Genomic DNA, 6,514 nt, shown 5'->3' with positions numbered 1-6,514 from the left:
GATTTCTCTTTCTTCTGAAACTTTGTTCAATGTCCTGTATGAAGACTCATTGTACCTGGTTGAAGCCATTTTCTATTCTTGTAGAGTGAGGAGAAGACAGGAATGGCATCTTTCTTTGGATCTGTCCTTCTAGTTAGTGTAGACTGTACTTACATCAGAGAGGTCATCCTAGGTGTTTTATATTGCTGTTTCTAGTCGCCTTTCCTCAATTGCTATTTCTATGTCTGCCAGTAGTAGAAGAAAAATGAGACAGCATCTGGGAATTAGGCACCTCATTTATAGTTCCAAGTGGAGAAGTGAATCTTCATTCATCTGGGGTTCTCAGTGCACACTCCCTATACCCTAAAAGCACATTTTTTGGTCTTATTTTACTAAGTCTTTTTTATTGTTGGAAACAGTTAGATCTGGGTAGTTCTGACCATTTTGTCTTCCTTGTTCTTGTTTCTCTGAGCTGGGGGATGTCCAAGTGGAGTACTAGCATTTTCTCTTGTCCCTTGGAGGTCCTACAGTGACAGGCACAGTGTTGAGAGAATTTTTACAACCTCCTCCAACTGCTGACTGTGCCAACTTTGGGGCTGTTAGTGATTATTCTCAGGGTTGTTGATTCATTTTCTTTACTCAGCACTGATACTGCTAAGCTGCACCAGAATCTTCTGCCCTACTCAGCTGCCATTTTTATAAGTTTCTATCAAAATGTTGGTTGTGGCGGTTCTTTTTACCTTTTAAATAATGTGTTTTTGTTGTTATTGTTGTTGTTATGTACTGCAGGGAGGGAGATTCTATGACTTGCTGTCTTTACCTGCCAGAGCACTTTTCTTATTTTAAATTATTAAGTTTTTATTAAATTAGAGGTGCTGCCAGCTGGCTGTTTGTAGAAACAGTGATGGTTTACTGATATGTTGATAAGTTCGGAGTTGAAAGAAGTAAGGGAGGTTAACAATGATGTCCTTGATACAGCCCCCTGAGGAATTGCAGGGGTGCTAGGAAATGCTCTTACTGAAAGTTCCACCAAGAAAAGCTTTCTGCCTTTGGGGAATATCTACAGGAAACATGGCATGAAACCAAAGAGCATAGTGTAAAAAGTATGAGCTGTGGAGTCAAAGAGGCCTGGGTTAAATCCAGTCCCTACCACATGTGATATTGGCCAAGTGCTTTAAATGCCTTAAGCTTTAGATTCCTCATCTGTAAATGAGATTAATATGCAGACTTATGGGGAGGATTCAATGAGATAACATAATTAAAATAGTGGGTCTACTGCCTGACTCTACTCAGGTGCTTAGAAATGATAGTTCCTGCTTCTCCTGAGCCCTGTTGCCCCTCCTCCAAATCCTCCTTTCTGATTTGCAGAGATGGCCACCTTATCTGAGCTAGTAGAGACCATTTTGCTCAATAAGGAAATGAGTCTGGGAAACTGACACATATCTTAGTCTTCATAGATGCTTTTATCACCTTATATCATGATCTCCTCTAACATAAAGAGTATGAGGTGCAATCAAGTCCTGGGCAGGTGGTAAAATATTTGCTTTCTGATCTATTCCTAGATAATAGGTTATTCTTTCCTTTAAAATACAATTTGTGTAAAATCCAGGAAGTCATAAAAAGTGATTATATACGAAACTAATTGTTCTCCCAAGGAGGGCTCTCAACAAGACCCAGTGAGGATTAATACATATTAATAAAACATAGGTGCAAAAGGCCAAGGTATTTGATTTTAGATGATTCACAGTAGGCATAATCCCCTCTGGCTGCCCCCAATCTCTGGTGAAGAAAAGAGAATGTTCAGGCCGAGAGAGCTGGACTGCCAGAAGCCCTGGCGAGGAAGGCAAGGGCATGACTTGATCAGAATTTAATACTCTTCTTCCCTCTAGAGAAGTGGGCCTGAATGGGATCTGGCCTTAATTGCCTCTGCTGAGTGAGAGGATAGTTTGAAAGGTTTGAAGAGGGATGGATGAGCTTTTGGTTAAGAGATCTAGCAACAATATAATACTTAGTTTGAGTTTCCCCAAAAGCTGACCCCGAGACAAGGATTTTGGTGCAAACGGTTTATTTGGGAGGTATTCCCAGGAGGCAGAAGCGAGGGGACAAGGCAGTAGACAGGAAAGGTTAAAGTTATCTGCTTTGTGACTATCATCCCATTAAAATATTTTCCCCCTTATATCTTTAATGCCTAGCAGAATACCTGGCACCATAGCATGTACTCAGTAAGCACTTATTGACTGAATAAATGAACAGTGTTCAACACTTGCTTTTGATTCTGTGCTTCTATATTCACTGAAGAAAGTATTCAAGAAGAAGAAATGAATTGTAAATAAATCAATTTGCTACTTGTGACAAATCTAGTAAGAGGCTATGGAATGTAATATCTCTATGATCCTGCTCCTTGTGTATTTATGGATGAAAAAATATTTACCAAATAAAGATAGGTCTTGAAATCCGATTGATTTGATATCTATAAAAAGCAAAGATACTATGATGTGTTAGATCACTTTCTACAAATTTGATGGCCTTAACCACCCCCTTGAGTGATCTAACATTTTTATTTATCTTACTTGTGCTGATTTTAATTGTAAAACTGGTTAATATTGGTAAGCAAGGGGTTGAATATAAAATTCTCTGATATTCTAAAGCCAGAAAGAATGTTTTGTGGTCCATATAGAAAGAAATGATTATGTTTCTGCTCAAGGCACAGATTTATTCTTAGTTTGGGCCTAATCTGAAAGCTATTCTTTCTGTTCCCAAGAGCAAAAGGTCAAATGCTTTTCCACCGATGCAAAATAGGTGAAACAAATAGACTTTCAGTGAGAGGAATACAGAAACTGAAAATAAGACCAAAGAGAGAAAAGCCATTCCCAAAGCAAGGAACAACCAGCGGCTCAAGGTAGTAGAGCACTTTCGAAGAGCTGCTCTTAGAAATAGTTGCTTAAAGCTCTGCATTTAAAAGTTTAACTTTGAGTGATTAATTATTCATTCAGAAGCTGAAAAGCGTATTCCAGGCATGTTAAAGCAGCCCTGCTATGAAGACTATTCATCACAGAATGACATTGAGAAGAGCTCATCAGAACCTGTATGATGTGAGAAGATTGAATTTCAGACAGGACCACATCCAATAAAAGCCACTAGGTCATGCCTAGCTAATGATTTCTGCCATTTCTAGGAAGTTGGTCATGTGACTTGAACTTGATAGTAGGAGAATATATTATGTATACTGCATTTAGTCATATAGTAAATCACATGCAGGCCTCATTCTCTAACAAGTCTTCAGTTATACTCAAATAAATCTTTTGTTATCTTCATAAAGTCCCAGCATCCTTTTTATACATATATACTAGGACTTAGTATTATCAATATTGAAGCCCCAAATGGGCAAAGCTATATAAGCAATCACCACTCTCCACTCTTACAGAATCCCAAATCAACTTCTGCTTGTATATGAAATGAAGAGTAGAAGGAGTTATGCAAACTGGAGCTTAAGCTCTCATTGGGCAGAAGTAGTATCTTCTATCTTACATAGGCCCGCATATCTGGGTATAGAATGTATGCCCTGTAAATTTTTATGAATTCGGTCATGGAAAAGTATGTAGTGATAAGTGCAGTACCCACGACTCCATGACTCCCTTTTAAATGGTACTTTCATTTAATTGGCCACTGCTTCCCTGAACAACCTACTTATTTTGGGAGTGGAGAGCTGAAGCCATCAGCATATTTCATTATCTTGGCCCTAGCATTGACTCTTTGTTGACTATGTGGCCTAAGTGACCCCATCGGAACAAACCTTAGAACTTTTGCTTGGGATTTCTGGACAAAAGTGTTTTCTCTCATCCTCTGGACCTGTGAATGTGTAGTTTGAGCAGTCAGCTGTCTCACAATTTGTTAGAGAAGTAAGACAGAGCCAGAGTTACCGCATAAAACCACTTTTGATTATTTTCCTGCCTCTGGAGTCTTCCAACTACATGAGCCAATCAATTCCTGATTGTTCAAACTAGTGTATGTTCATTTTTCAGTTATTTATTATCAAAAATATTCTAACTTTGTTCTCTTGTATAATGAGTAGAAAAATTATGAAAATTTGAGGGTAAATCATACATAAGGAAGAGTAATAACATGTGATTTTTTCATTCAGTAAATATTTATTGAGCGTATACTATGTACAAAGCTCCATTCTAGCCTTGGTTATACAATGGTGAGTAAAAGATAATAAGGGATACAGATAACTAAAACAGCAAATACGACACAATGGTAAATGCTGTAGTAAGCAAGAATAGGCTACTTGTGGGCTCATAATAAGACCATATTATCTTCTTCAGGAGATTCAGAGCAGGCTTCCTAACAGGAGGAACATTTCTTCTAAGACTTGAAAAATTAGCCAAAGAGAATGTGTGTGTGTGTGTGTGTGTGTGAGAGAGAGAGAGAGAGAGAGAGAGATGTGCATGCACAGACACACACACACACACACACACACACACACACACACACGAGGAATTCCCAGCAAAGGAAACAGTATGTGGGAAGCCTTGGAAATAGGAGTTGAAAGATCTGAAAGAAACTCAGTCTGTATAAAGCATGAGCCGAGGAGCTGGAGGGGGTCATAGTGTGAGACCGGGCGAGAAAAGTGGAAAGGACTGGCTCGTGCAGGACCTACTATGGCATGTTAAGAAGTTTAGACTATGCTGGGCGCGACAGGAAGGTACGGAAGGGTATTAAGCAGAGGAATGACATGATCTAATTCACCATCTTGTGGATCCAAAGAAAGACAACCTGGAAGTAATGAACTAGAGGAGTGATGAATTCAGTACTAGAAAAGGAAGTTATTAAGAATGCGGGAGTTAGGAGAATGGGGCTATGGAGGATTAATTAAACTGCTATTATATAGGTTTTGACACAGAGAGAAAGTTAGAGAGTGAGCCTGGGAGATAAAAGGGAAAGGTTTGGAAAGAGAACTGGCAAGAAGGAGGAATGAAAGAGCAGGGCAGAGCCCCGCAGGGAGGGGAAAAGGGAGTGCAGCATGGTTATCCCCAGAGTGACCTTGCTTTTAAGGGAGAAACAAGCCAGTTTGTCAAAAACAAGCCAGTTGTTATTGTGAGGTAATTATAGATTTACACAAAGATGGCTGCATTTGATTTAGACTGTTATTGAAGTTAAAATATAGCTTTCACTTACTTAGGTCACTCTCTCCATTGAAAAGATCATTATTTATAAACATAGATATATGCACACATGTTGCACACTCTCTACGAGTGGGAAGGCGACTCTAGTTTTACCACATTTAACTTGTTTTTCTTCTTGTTTCCATTCTATGGACAGGGGTTGTAGTGGAAGGAGTGGAGACCTTATATTCTCTTAGTTCTTGGATTAAATCCTGACAATCCCCGTTTACCAGCTATGTGGAAAAATTACTTAATCTCTCTATCCCTCAAATTTCTTATATCTTAAAAAGAAATAAGACTACCTTCTCGTGTTAATTTGCTATTGATGTATAACAAACCAAGCCCAAAACTGAGTGGTTTAAAATAACAAGCAGTTATTAGCTTACAATTTTGCCCAGGCTCAGTTGTTTTTGGCATGGCTCATTCATGTGCTATGGCCAACTGAGGGCTGGCTGGGGGCTGGTTTGCTGACCTTGCCTGTGCCATCTCAGATGTCTGGGCTTCGGCTGCAGTGGCTCATCTCTGTTCCATCTCTCACTCATCCTCTAAAAAAGATAGCCGGGCATGTTCATGGTGGCTTGGTGGAAATGTGCCAGGCCTTTTAAAAGTCTAGGCTCAGAACTGGTACAACATTACTTCTGCTGCTTTCTATTGGCCAAAGCAAGTCACAAGGCCAGCCCAGATTCATGAGAGTGGCCAAACAGGCTCCCCTACTAGGTGGGAAGAGCTGCAGAAGAGGTATAGATATAGGAAAGCAATTGTTTTTGGAATCTCCCACACTGTTATCTCGCACTCTTAGGAGAAATTGATGAAAACATACCAGAAGGGGCCTAGTACAGTGCCTGGCACAGAGATGCTTACTACCTAGGTTAATGTCTCCTTGCCTATAAATACCAACAGCAAGATCAGACACAATGTAGATCATCCACTGCACACTGCTATAGAAGGAGGTGATAGAAAGGGAAAAGATAAACTTTTTAATATATGCCTCAGTGTTACTTATGCCTTTCCCAACAGGCAAGTGTTTTTAAAAAAGATTTTCAAAAGAACAAAATTACAGGCCTTGCTTTTAGAAAAAGTAGACAATGTGGTCTCTCTCTTGCTCTTCTTTCTTTTCCCCCTAGAATACCCTCAGAATGATAGGACTTCACCTTCTCTTCTCTAGAGGAACAATGTGTTATTTTGGTCTGCCTTTGATCACCAGTGATTCACTTTAAAAGGCAGCGCTGCTGGAAAAACGCAGAAAGCAGAGTTGCAATCAGAAAAATGACTATGTAAAAATGCCATCCTCTGACTTACTGTTCTTGTTTCTCAGGAATTGTTCTTTTTTTCTTTCCTTCCTTTCTTTCTTTCTTTCTTCCTTTCTTTCT

Source organism: Pteropus medius, unplaced genomic scaffold (genome assembly GCF_902729225.1).
Source record: "Pteropus medius unplaced genomic scaffold, Ma_sr-lr_union100, whole genome shotgun sequence".
NCBI classification, from domain to species: domain Eukaryota; kingdom Metazoa; phylum Chordata; class Mammalia; order Chiroptera; family Pteropodidae; genus Pteropus; species Pteropus medius.
This window is presented reverse-complemented; position numbering follows the sequence as displayed.